This window comes from Lampris incognitus, chromosome 15, assembly GCF_029633865.1.
Source record: "Lampris incognitus isolate fLamInc1 chromosome 15, fLamInc1.hap2, whole genome shotgun sequence".
Lineage (NCBI taxonomy): Eukaryota > Metazoa > Chordata > Actinopteri > Lampriformes > Lampridae > Lampris > Lampris incognitus.
This window is the reverse complement of record NC_079225.1, coordinates 22514495-22529191: the sequence shown is the minus strand read 5'-3', so window position 1 is coordinate 22529191 and position 14697 is coordinate 22514495. Positions and strand designations below refer to the sequence as shown.

General features: G+C 45.4%; 1 non-coding gene across 1 annotated transcript; it reads left to right on the top strand.

The window, feature by feature from the left end:
• The first annotated feature begins 216 nt into the window (after positions 1–216).
• trnae-cuc (transfer RNA glutamic acid (anticodon CUC)) lies at positions 217–288 on the top strand. The gene has a single exon. It is a non-coding gene; the product is annotated as a tRNA-Glu (tRNA).
• Positions 289–14697: the final 14409 nt, after the last annotated feature.

Below are 14697 nucleotides of genomic sequence, written 5' to 3'. Positions count from 1 at the left end.
ATTCAGATAAGTAGCTTATGTTCTTCTCGCTAGCTCACGAGCTAACCTCGCTCGTTTGTCAGCGTCGCTTCGGTAGCGAAACAGTTAATGATATGATTATGACTAGGTGTACCGACCTAATGTTACCAACCTAATTTGTAATCTGACAAACAAAATAAAACATCATGGTCTGTATTCATTGGTTAAGAAATATAATTATTCTTTACTGGCGGAGCGTCCCTGGTGGTCTAGTGGTTAGGATTCGGCGCTCTCACCGCCGCGGCCCGGGTTCGATTCCCGGTCAGGGAACGTCAACTTTTTCTATACTCTCGTCTTGAAATAAAACTGCACATTAGGTCCGATTAGCTAATCCGTAATAGTATTTACGCAAACGCTGCGTACAAATTACCGTACAACAAGCCCATATAGCTCCCATTAGGATCAGCGAACTGTTGAGCCCATGAAGCACAAGATAACGCTAACAGCGCAATTACGCACCTGGCAAGTTCATTCCACAATTGAGCTACAGCAAGAAAACATAAAAATAAATCTGCGATGAAATGAAATGCCTGCTGTGTATATTTTCTGTCTAGGCAAAATGAAAGCGGTTGCCGAGAAAATAAGATTAACACTATTTACCCTGTGAATCATTTATCAAAGATGTCGTTAGATGGCGCGCTCTCCCAGCAAATGGCTTAACCCGGAGCGTTGTGGGTGACGATGAGGGGGTTTATTTCTGTGTCGAAACCACCTGGAATTTTTTTTCTTTCCCCTCACGGCGCTTAAACAAAAGCGAAGAACTGACAAGACCCAAATCTGTTCAGTTCTGCTTGAGTCCTCGGCGCAGACCTGAAGCGTGCTCTAAATGCCCATTTGTTTCTCACGTTTGTGGGAAATGGTTTAAAGGAAAGGATCAAGATAAAGTCAAACACAGTAGGCAGTGTCTACTGGATAACTAAAATGTCTGAATGGGAAAAAAAACTATTCCTTATCATTGCGGATTTGCGCCGAGAGAGAGAGAGAGAGAGAGAGAGAGAGAGGGAGAGAGAGAGAGAGAGAGAGAGAGAGAGAGAGAGAGAGAGAGAGAGAGAGCAGCCCTATGATACACAGATAGTGTATGTTTGTGGAACCTGGGACCCAGAGAACCTTCAAAGGTGGGGGAGAGACAGAGACCCACACAGAAAGCCCACTCATTGGCCAGCATGGTCTCAACCAGTTCCTGACTGGCTATGTATCTTGGCAGTTATTTTGACAGCACTATCACGGTGAAAGAGGAGATAAACTGTCACAGGAATCACCATGGCGCCGGTGTGTCCCTCCTCCGGCCTGCCAAGAGTTCAGCCCCCTGGCCAGAGCATGCCAATTGTGGGGAGCTGTTAGTTGAGAGCACGGTTTGTGTTGGCAGAAACCCCATGGCTCTGGGTAGCATCGAACCCCCCCACCCCCACCCCAAGAGTTACCCCTGTTGGAACTTCTATCAACCTCTGGACAACAAACTAGCCACACTCTACAAATGACCATTTCACACCAATTTAATACTCACTCGTCTCTCTCTCTCTCTCTCTCTCTCTCTCTCTCTCTCTCTCTCTCTCTCTCTCTCTCTCTCTCTCTCTCTCTCGCTCACCCCCCCCTTCTCGCTTTAGTTTTATTCTGTAGTTTGCATCGTTTACGTCTCTACAAATATCTTTATCTTCCTTCGCGGTGTGGAATACGTCCCGTGCTGGCCTTCTGCAGCTCTCTCACTCTCCTTCCCATCCTCCCGGAGGTTCGTGGATGGCAACACTGTAGAAAGATGTATGGAGAGAGAACAAACCAAAAGGAGCAGTCAGAGCAGCAGTATTTTACAGCACTAAAAAGCCAAAGATGAATACTTGTAAACTCTTGACTCAGTGCTGCCTAATGGTTTCAAGATGTGTCTTTTTATACAATAAGTCAAAGAAAGTCTATCAAGAGTGACCCTGGCTTCTGCATCTCTAGCATTTCTATCACTGGGGTCATATATGATATGTATACAGCTAGTCTTATTTTTGACTGTGATATTCGCCTTTTTACGGTTGTATCTTGCAAGAGCCAAAAGGAGCCTGGTGCCTTTACAGAGGTAATTTTTTTTGTTTTAAGATTACTGCCACAGGGGAATGCAGTACGAGATCAAAGCCACACACACACACACACACACACACACACACACACAACACACACACACACACACACACACACACACACACACATGCACATGCACACACATACGCACACAGGAGGAATTTATGTTGCAGAAGAGGAGCAGGGTTGAATAGGGGAAGCCAGAAGGACAAAGGGGCGGATGAAGCATCTTTTTGGGGCTGTGTGTTTTTGTGCAAGCAGAGAAAGCATGTGGGTTAATGCGTGAACCCAATGCAGAGTTCCCAATCTATTTCCACATATATGCAAGAGAGAGGATGGAGAGCACGGTGTTAATATAATAAAGCCATGTTATGGCCTTTTCTGTTACCAGCTGTGTAACTGCTGCAGTAGTTACACAGCTCTGAACCAGGAAAGACCTTGGAAAAGGTTTAAAATAAATTTCTTGGACGTCATACGTTCCCAGCTTAGACTACGACAACTGATAACTTCAAGTACACTGTGGCAATAAGAAGCACCAAAACCTAAACACTGAGTAAGGATATGTCACACAAATGATAACTGATTGGAAATTCAGGGGTCATAATTCACCATAATGAATACAGTTGTATCCTATTATTACATTATATATATATATATATGTGTGTGTGTGTGTGTGTCTGTGTGTGTGTGTGTGTGTGTGTGTATGTATGTATGTGTGTATATATATATGTATATGTATATGTCCATCTGACACCTTTTTCTATCCCTGTTTACAACTACTGTGAAGGATGCTGGTAGAATGTTGTACAATCACTGGCAAACATTGCGTCTTACTCAACATAAACTGTAAATTTAAAATTTTAACAAGTTTTGCATTTAAAAAGTTAATTTTAAGAGAGAGGACGTGGAGTAGAGTGGAAGACAGTCAAGGAAAAAGGTCGGAGGAAACACTAAACAAGGGCACACGGGTCATAGGTGCAGAGCACTACCGTCACTGAGTCCAGGCATGGAAGGTTCCTGGTAAATTTTGGAATTCAGTAGATGTGTTCAGCAGACATGAGGCTTAATAGTGCATATTTCACTATAGAGCTGCGAGGAGTTCCCAGTAGGAGGGGGGAAAAAAATCACATGATTCATCTGCGGGGGATTCATTAAGGGCTGAACTTTGGGACGTTAATATATATACGTTGCACTTGGAATTGTAAATATTTCACGTAATTCCTTTGTTTTCATTTTCAAACCTCGCTGAGCACATTTTTAAATGTTACAGCCGCACAATCAGTCTTTTGTTTCTTCATCCGGGTAGCGTAGCGGCCTATTCCGTTGCATACCAACACGGGGCTCGCCGGTTCAAATCCCCGTGTTACTCCAGCTTGGTAGGCATCCCTACAGACACAATTGGCCGTGTCTGCAGGTGGGAAGCCGGATGTGGATATGTGTCCTGGTCTCTGTACTAGCACCTCGTCTGTTTGGTCGGGGTGCCTGTTCAGGGGGGAGGGTGAACTGGGGGGAGTAGCGTGATCCCACGTGCTATGTCCCCCTGGTGAAACTCCTCACTGTCAGGTGAAAAGAAGCGGCTGGCGGCTCCACATATATCGGAGGAGACATGTGGTAGTCTGCAGCCCAGATCGGCAGAGGGGGTGGAGCAGTGACCGGACAGTGGGGTAATTGGGCCGAGAACAATTGGGGAGAAAAAGGGAGAAAACAAATCCAAAGAAAAATAAATCTTCTGTTTCTTCGCTCTTGCCCCATCCCTAAAGATGGACTGACTATGTGAGTAAGTGAGTGAGTTCCTTTGCAGTGCATGATGCTCTGCACCTATAGAGGCCTACAGAGGGGAAAGATGCTTTCTGCTGACCCATAGATAGGCAAGACTAAATGGATGGGGCACAGAGAGAAAAGTCTCATAGGGTTAAACAGAAAAGTAGTGGGTGGGCTGCGGGTTGAGGCGTCAAGAGGGCAACGGCTAAAACTGGGATCGCAGAGGTCCACAACATCCTGGTTATAATGATCAGCGTTGACACGAACTTGAGTTTGATATGACTCGGTGACTAAGACTGTATTTCATGGGAGTGAAGGTTTCTGGAAGATTGCAAGATTTAATGGTTTGTGTTATGCTAATGGTCTGTGGGCTATAGCATTACATAGTTGTGGGCAGGGGCACTCGTTTTCTTTGCTGGTGGTCTGGGAATGTCCATGACTGACTAATAGGGAGCCAACGCCTAGGTTACCTTCAGGTTAATGACCTCCCCACCCGCACATACACACTCCCTCAACACACTTCTCCACACAAGCGCCCTCACAGTCCTACTGAAAAGAAGCAGGAAAGAGAGAGAGAGAGAGAGAGAGAGAGAGAGGAGAGAGGTTGGGGGGGGGTGTTAGAGACATGACTTGATGTCTGGAGAGACATCCCTAGATAGTGTAAATACTGAGAATCCACCCAGATATAGCCCAATACTGTATACTATCCACCGCCACCACACCCAATGTCAATCTGCCAGTCAGCTGAGGCAAGGCAGCTCATGACCTTAGACCCAAGGGGCTGAACAACAGACTAAAGGTTATCATCTTCGTGTTTATAGTTCCTAAACATTAATGTCCAACATACAGTGCAACACATACATTTTAGGAGGAATGGTTAGATTCTAGTCTTCCTCTCCAAAGAAAATGTGGGCTGCACCGATGTGCCAGGTAACATCAACAACGGGCCATTTTGCAAATGCTCATGCACACTGTGACAGTGTCACTCTGTCCAGTGTGCATGTGTAAAACCTCCCTAAACCCCCATACATAGACCCCCATACATAAACACACATGCACACGCATGCACGCACGCACGCACGCACGCACGCACACACACACACACAAACACACACACAAGCACTCACATGTGCACGTCCTCACATCAGTGTTTTGTGATCACATGACCATGTTAAAGGAGCAAACAGTGCATGGCTGTTTACCCTGCTTATCAGTTGTGGTGTAACAAGTAGACGGACACACAGAGTGACCTCAACACACACATGTGCATGCACGTGCACACTCTCTCTCTCTCTCTCTCTCTCTCACACACACACACACACACACACACAGTCACATACTCAGGAGCCTCACCTTGGGTGAATCTAAAAAAAGCTCTGAATATCTGGTCATATGAAAAGTCATATGGATTTGTGTGGATGTTGTGTTGTTGCTGTCACGCTGCACAAAACCTCTCTCTTTTAACCGCCCATCCGACAAAGCAGTTAAGGCTAGCACAGGCTTACATTCTGACATCAGCAAAGCCCTAGAAATGAATACAGATTAAAAACTGTTTGTTAACCTTTGCTACCTCTTCCCAAGCACTTTTCTGACCGTCCTGATCTTGTCTGCCGCACAAAAAAATTGGTCTCATTTTGTACGTATGGTCCTTTTGGACCATTTTGGCCCATGTTTTTGTACCATAATGTGCACTTTTCTGAAGCTAAAGTCCAGTCCCTCCTCGACTCACGAGTAAAACGAACACACTAAATACGGGCCAATAATAACGGCCATAAATTCCTGCAGAGGATGTATGAATTATGAGTGTGGTTTTATGATGGTACCATAAGTCATCGTTCCCTATACCGTAAGGTTAATATTCATGTGGGTCTATATGTATACATTGAAAGCCAAAGGTGACATTAGTGCATGCTCACTGTCTCTTGACTATGTCTGCGTGTGTTTGCCTTTTGATGTTTGTATGCATATGACTGTGTGTGTGTGTGTGAGTGTGTGTGTGTGTGTGTGTGTGTGTATGGATGATCCCACTCCCACACTCAGACTCTGGTTAGTCCAAGCCAGCGCCACATCAGTCCATCATCGCAGATATGGCTTGTGGCTAGATAGAGGGTCTGGCGGCGCACAAGACATTTTGTCCACTCTGTTGTGTTTACTTAGAATGATAAGGTTTGATGGATTCCCCGCAAGCTATAGACAACACAGCATGCACATGCACATGCACATGCACACGTGCGCGCGCGCACACACACACACACACACACACACTGCAGTTATCCAAAACATACATCTGTGCATGCACACACCCTCAACTGCACACACACATACAATTACAAATGAAAAGGGGGAAAAAAGTAATTCCAAGTAGTCCTTATTGTCTGATCAATCTTTGCAAATGCAAAACTGATATACAGGAGATAAAAACATCACAAACACATCCTTATCCATATCTCTTATAACTAACGGGTATATTTCACCACTTGTATCTAAAAGGCCCCACAAGGCCGCCCTCAAAGTGTGTGCAAAAGTAGGATCCCGAAACTACAGTAAAAACTCTTCCTCTCGCTTGGTGTTCCTCCATTCTGTTGTGATGACACGTGTCCCGTGAACCAACGATGGACAATTATCATTCGCTGAACCAAATGGATGCAGGGACTAATTCAAATCCTACAGAAAAGTGCACAAAATACCTAGCCTCGGTGAGAGCGCGTCTTCGCAGGGTTTGATACTGCGCTCTGTTATCTATTGCTTTGCCTTTATAGTGTTTTCACTGGGTCAGTTTGTTTAAGTCTGGCACTCGACCAGGCAGGGTCTGGCATTTGACCACTGCCTGGCTTGTTACAACTATGCTGGGCCAATTAAAAAGACTAATGAAGCCCCCCGCTTATCGTGTCACCCCGGGGGCACCTCGGGGGGCACTAAGACAGGCAGCATGGCAGGTTACCAAAAGAGCGGAGGGGAAGATGTGTCTTGGAGGTGAGGGGTGGATGTGTGTCATCTCTCTCTCGCTTTCTTATTCTCATGGTCTCAATCAGACATGTAAACACACACACACACACACACACACACACAGACACAGAACAAAGACCACTATACATGTGTAACCTTTTTTGCAACACACTCGTTGATAATTGCCTCTTCATTTCGAGTCCATCGGACATCATGCCAGAGTTTCATCCTTATCAGTAAAAAGCTGGAGACAGATCTTCCTCTCCTATTTATCCACCGCTTCAAAACATTTAAATAGTCTCCTCTCACTTCTCCCCTCGCCTGGTTACTCCACCCCAAGATCTTTTACTTATTTTATAGTTTCTTTTACACCCGTACAGCCAAGGCCGCCATGGCTGCTGGAGAAATTTAGGGAGTGAGCGTCTGACAAAATGAGAGGGAGAACGAGAGGGTGGAGGAGAGGGCGGAGGAGAGGAAGTGAGCCATCCAGAAACAACGGGCTCTTTCTCTCCTTGCTTTTGAGCCCTTCTATCTAGGACCCCCCCCCCTCTCTCTCTCTCTCTCTCTCTCTCTCTCTCTCTCTCTCTCAAGGCCACTCTCCTCTCCCTCCTACTCGCTTAGCTGAGAGGAGGTCAGAGTGAGAGGACGGACACACACACACACACACGCACACAAATGCAACCGTTACAAATCTTGTCCCGCCTTATCGGGAACAACACACAGATAAGTGCGTCTCCACTCCCCATCCGACAGATCCATCTCTGAAAACATCGCACACACACAGGAAGATCAGGACGTATAAGTTCGTGCGACTCAGGCATCGACGGGTCCTCTCACCCACCGTGACTCCCCAGAGACGAGATGGGGCAGAGTTTAAATGAGTCACTTTGGGGCGACGCTGATGTTGCGGCGTGTTCATTAACACGGCGACGTAGCTTGGCCGGCGCGCTCGTGCGCGTCTTGTGAACGCGGCACCTGGAAATTAATGATGTGAAACTGGCCACCTTCGTCCGCCCCGCCCCGCCCCCTCACGATGCTCCGCCCACTCCCCCCGGTGATCACAGTTGCACCTGTTTAACCGTTTTATCACGCTTACGTGCACACACACTGGAAATAATAAAAACACAAACCCTCCCTCCACACACACACACACACACACACAATTCTAACATGATGGCAACCATTCCACCCTGCAGGGCTAAGTGTGTCCTTAACCTAATCTCAGGCAATTTATTCTCCAATCGTATCCAGGGAAAATTTATTTCCCATTAACCCTGATTGTCGTACTTTAATCTTCTTCTATACATGGACGTAAGAGTTTCCGACCACCCCCCCCCCGGTTTCGCTGTCAACCTTGGAGATGACTCCCTAATGTTAGAAGTTACTGTATTCACTATGCCATAAAATAATGACTTGATATATGATCATGATAAGTGGGTGCTTGGAGTTCGTGTGTGTGTGTGTGTGTGTGTGTGTGTGTGTGTGTGTGTGTGTGTGTGTGTGTGTGTGTGTGTGTGTGTGTGTGTGTGTGTGTGTGTGTGTGTGTGTTGGAGAAACAGGGCTGTTCAGTTTATTTAAGAGGTCATGGTTAGTTTTCGAGACAAATCAGTAGGCATAGCAGATGAATCCTGTTTTTTGGGACCTATCGGAGACAGGTAGACATTTTATTCTTACAAGCTGACGGGAAGTTTTCTTTTTGAGATGTGAACAATTTGTGAATCCTGATTCAAATGGTTCATCAACTTTATATTATCTATCTGCCTGACTAATGCCTTTATTGGACGAGACGCAGGGCTTGCGTGGTAAACAAATCCGAGACAACAGACGCCTTGGTAATGGTGAGAATAACCACGGCTGATAAGTGCTATCTGTACAAATAAACCTTTTAACTGCATCTTTGCAAATAGCAAAAACCGGCATATGTGTATGGACGCTTGCACTTGCACACAGTCAGACATTTGCATGTACATGCGCACACGCACACGCACACACACGCACACGCACGCACACACACACGCACACACAAACACACACACGCGCACGCAACACACACACACACCCGCACGCACGCACGTACACTCACACACACAAACACACACAGGAACAAATATAAAGACTCTCACTTTCTCTAGTAGAAATATTAGAAAGACACAAGCTGGGCTTGTGTGTGTGTATGTGTGTGTGTGTGTGTGTGTGTGTGTACACTAGTTAAGCATAGAATTAGATATGTATGCATTTGTTTGTGTTGGTATTTGTGTATGTTCATGTTTGTGTATGTGTATGTGTGTGTGTACGTGTATGTGTATGTGTGCATCTGTATGTTTGTGGTGTGTGTGTGTGTGTGTGTGTGTGTGTGTGTGTGTGTGTGTGTGTGTGTGTGTGTATGTGTGTGGGTCTGTCCACGTGGTGGACGTGCAGGGCTGTGGGCCGGGTCTGTGGTTCCCACAGCCTGTGCGGAGGCATTCTCTTCCCCGCTATCAGCCTCCGTCTCCGGCCCCCCAGCACCAGTGGGCCCCCTGACGTCAGCCCTGGTCTGATAACAAGAAGAAGGAGGGATGCGTGGAAGGAGAGAGGCAGGGAGGGAGAGAGAGAGCGGGGTTACACTAACAGAGCCAGTCCTGGATAAGACCTCCAGAGAGATAAGACAGAGGAGAGTGTGGAGCCTCTTTTGTTTTCCACTGCTCCTCCTGTCTAGTGGCATCACCTCTCTCCTCCTCCTCCCTCTCGGATCCGTCTATCCTCCCTCTCGGCTCCGTCTCTCCTCCCTCTCTCTTTCTTTTTCTTATTCTCCGGCTTTGGTCTCAGCCCCATCAAGTTTGTTCAAGTTATTTGCCTCTGTTGGCCCCCTTTCTGTTTTACTCTCTTCCTCCCCCCTCTCTCTCACACTCACCCACTCTCTTCTCATTCAGACTGAAATATTCTCATACATCCTATTACAGGGGTTCAGCTGAGGCACTGGACACACCCCCTGACTTCCTCATGAGGCTTTTTGTTGAAGGGGCAACGCGTTGACTGACAGGAGGATGGCGTTTTGGAAGTGAAGGAAACATTCTGCTGCTTGCAGGAAAATGTCTTTCCTCATATCTCTCTCTCTCTCTCTCTCTCTCTCTCTCTCTCTCTCTCTCTCTCTCTCTCTCTCTCTCTCTCTCTCTCTCTCTCTCTCTCTCTCTCTCTCTCTCTCTCTCTCTCTCTCTCTCTCTCTCTCTCTTTCTCTCTCTCTCTCCCTCCCTCTCATTCACAACCCACCCACTCATTTGGTACCGATCAGGATTCACTAATGTTTCGTTAACCCTCTCTGCGTGAACTCTGCGTGAACTCACGGTAGAATCTTAGTAACGCCAAAATCCATTGTTCGGGTGATGTCACCTCACCTTTGGCTAATCTGAGGCCTTCCACTATCTAGCCCCAAACAACAAACAATATGTGCCTCCGCGCTTTCCAGCCACATTGCTTTGCAACTAAAGCCCCATGCATCAGCATATCAAATATTGCTCTTGTGTGCGTGCATGTGTGTGTGTGTGCGTGCACGTGTGCGTGCGTGCGTGCACGTGAGTCTGTTCCCTATTTGCTCTTTAGGCCCTGGCTAGCCTGTGGACTTTGGCCGTTTCTTATCACCTGGAGAGGTCTTGGGATCCCTGAGCCTCCACTGCTAAAAATACACCCTCTACAACCATCACACACACACACACACACACACACACACACCCACACACACACACACACACACACACACACACACACACACACACACACACACACACACACACACACACACACACACACACACACACGTCAACAGCCCCAATACAGTGCTATGACTCATAATAGTCAAGTGATCATTAGACTTCATACATCTACCTCTGTTGGTGAATCACTGGGCCCATGCAGAATCTAGCCCTCTATCCTGGCATCCTTGCATGCGGCCATATTGGCCTGATACCTGATTGACAGCTGGCTGTTGTCAATCAACAAACCCACGGTGGGCGGTCTCAAGTATCCAAGTAACTGGAAGTCTCTACGTGAGTGTGTTTAAAGGGTTCGTCTAGCTTTTTTGCTGATATTTGAGTGACACCCAGGACGGGAATTTCAAATATTATTATACAAGTGTCAAAGAAATGTTTAAGCGTTTGTGCGAGCGAGTCGCTTAAGGAGCTTTACAAACAATAGAAGTTGTCCGAACAAAAGCGGTTTTGATAATTGAATTCTTATCATTTGTAACTGAGTGTTGTGTGATGTGTTTGCGCCGCTTCTCGAACAGCGTGAACCGAGAGCCACACTCAGCACTTCAGCTAATTACACTGGAGGACCCGCAACCGAGAAGTTAATTATTTATTCAAAAACTCACTCCTGGTTAATAGACTAACTGTCTTGGCTCATGGTTGGGAGAGAGAGAGAGAGCGCGCGCGAGAGAGAGAGAGAGAGAGACAGACAGACAGACAGACAGACAGACAGACAGACAGACAGACAGACAGACAGACAGTGAGAGACAGGGGAGACAGAGCAACATTTCCTGCTACAATGTAGCACATATGAAGACTTAAGAACAAAATTCTTCACAAAAATTAAACGTAAATTCCAAGACTTGGAAACTCTCTCTGACCAGACCAAAATGACTTGGACACATTCCCTGACCAGACCAAAATGACTTGGACACACTCTCTGACCAGACCAAAATGACTTGGACACACTCTCTGACCAGACCAAAATGACTTGGACACACTCTCTGACCAGACCAAAATGACTTGGACACACTCTCTGACCAGACCAAAATGACTTGGACACACTCTCTGACCAGACCAAAATGACTTGGACACACTCTCTGACCAGACCAACATGACTTGGACACACTCTCTGACCAGACCAACATGACTTGGACACACTCTCTGACCAGACCAAAGTGACTTGGACACACTCTCTGACCAGACCAAAATGACTTGGACACACTCTCTGACCAGACCGAAATGACTTGGACACACTCTCTGACCAGACCAAAATGACTTGGACACACTCTCTGACCAGACCAAAATGCAACACGGACTCGGGGAAACAGTGTCAGCGCCGTAGATACAGCGAGATGTCAGGTCATGTCCCAGCCTGAGAGACAAGCAGCACAACACATGACAGCTGTAGTCTCCTCACAACCCATGCCCCACCTTCTGATCTACTTCTGTTTCTCTATTGTTATGGCTGTGTTATTGTTTCTTTATCGATCGTTACAATGTTGTGTTGATGTTCATTATTAGTGTTATTGTGTACTGTTCAACCCGTATTTTTGATGCTTTGGCAACATTGTTGCAAAACTTTCATGCCAATAAAGCCCTTTGAATTGAATTGAATTGAATTGAATTGAGTGAGAAACAGACAGACAGACAGACAGACAGAGACACAGAGAGAGAGAGAGAGAGAACAGCTCCTCTGGCAGTAAATATGTATCTGCCTGCCACAGCCTGCGGGACTCACAACTACTATAAGATCCCCAAAATACATGTTATGAAGTCATTGCATTAAACTGTATAACATTTGTTGCACTGTACTGTATGGCAAAACAAAAGAAAAAAGAAGTATGACTGTTTCAGTAGGCAAAAATATGGAACATGCTTATGTGATGACACCTATGTATTAATATGTGATGTAATGTGAATTTAATGTGTATTTAATATGTGATGAAATGTTTTAATCTTTTGCAAACTGCTTTAGCAATAACATATTTTCTGTTCATGCCAATAAAGCTATTTGAATTTGAATTTGAATTTGAAAGAGAGCGCGAGCGAGGGTGTGAGAGAGACAGAGAGAGAGAGCAAGAGAGAGAAGAGAGACAGACAGACAGACAAACAGAGAGAGAGAGCAACAGAGAGAGACAGACAGACAGACAGACAGAGACAGACAGACAGAGACAGACAGAGAGAGAGACAAACAGACAGAGAGAGAGACAGGGAGAGAGAGCTGCTAAAGCCCAGGTGTCACGTTGAAGCAACTTTTGTCTCGTCTCCTTAGAATCAAACACACTTAGCTCATCCACAAGCATACATTACCTTAGAAATACTTAAATTACACACACACACACACACACACACACACACACACACACACACACACACACACACACACACACACACGGCCATACATGTTGGTAAACTGATTTGCCATGTAAAATGAGAAGACAATAAGAAATACTGAGGCCGAGGGAGAGAGACAACAGACTTGATGAAAGTCAGCCAGGGAAAGTCAGCCTGAATGACTGGCCAGCCATGTCAGGTGCTATGGTGGACTCACAGGGATGTGGCTCAAGTTCTCAGCAGGTTTCAAAATGTCCAACTCAGTTGACTTGGTCCTCATATGAAACAATGGACGCTCACGTATCAAAGACATAATGAATACACAAAGCATCGAAGAATCAGTCGACTCTTGAACGCTCCTGTCAACTCAGCATGAGCCAGTTTGACTTGCGTAGACTTTAGATTCACACACGCACACACACACACACACACACACACACACACACACACACACACACATGCATACACACTGCTGTGAGCTGACATTGATCAGCACTGTCTCATCATTATCATTGTTAGATATTGGTGTGTGTGTGTGTGTGTGTGTGTGTGTGTGTGTGTGGTGTGTGTGTGTGTGTGTGTGTGTGTTTTTTCATGTGTTTGTGTGCCTTCAGCCTTTGCTCCATCACCCCTTTTTAACGGTGTATACTCTGTCTTTAGTTTTCCTGCTGCTGCAGCATTTGAAGTCTTCTTCCTGGAGCCATGGTTTCTGACAGGAGGTCTACCGCAGCCTGGGTGTGTGTGTGTGTGTGTGTGTGTGTGTGTGTGTGTGTGTGTGTGTGTGTGTGTGTCCGCCCTCTGAGGAAGCAGGGCCATAGTGAGTCACCGACCCCTAATGATAGGGTCTCTTGCCCCAGCCAAGTTGGGGACAGTTTTCCTGGTGCCTGGTAGGGAGAAAAACACACACACACACACACACACGCGCGCGCGCGCGCACACACACACGCACACACACACACACACACACACACATAAACCAATTAACTATTTCCTTTGTTTCAAAATGTGCATTCACTGATATACATAAATGGAGAGTGTTTATTTTTTATATTATAACACATTCTAAATAATTAAAAAATATCCACTTCGTCATGCCCCCCTGGCAAAACATCTCTCCTGTGTAGTTTCTCCTTCAACACCTCATTCATACACACGCTGACCACAGACACACACAAACACACATGGCACACTGTCAGAGTCCCGGATATGTTTGTGCATGTATGTACGTATGTGTAGACATGTGCTTGTGAGCATGCTTGCACGCAGACTTGCGCTGACATATAAGAAACCACACCTACACACACACACACACTGACAGAGTTGTGATAATAATAATAATGATAATAATAATAATGATGATAATAATGATGATAATAATAATAAACTTTACTTATAGTACACCTTTCTGAACAGTGTTATGAGGCGCCTTACACAACAGGATAAAATAATGCACATACTCAAGATAAAAAGACAAATTACAATAAAAATATAGTACAGAATGCCAGATCCGCGCCACAGAGCAAGGTAAAACACGGGCAGGATGAAGTCACAAGAGCATCATTAAAACCAAGAGAAACAGAGCCGATAAAACAAGGATTATGATAAAAACAATTAAAAATAAGGTGATAAGAGAAAAATATAAAAAATAAAATAAATAATAATAATAATAATAAATAAATAATAAGTATAAAATAATATAAAAATAAAAATATAAAGAACCAAAGATGTACAATTATAAAAGTATAAGACATAAACAATTTAAGAAATAATAAAATAAAATAAAATTTGGGCAACAATGGATTTGATGGGCCCTGGGCTCTGGTGCTATCAGTCCATGCTCAAATGAATGGACACA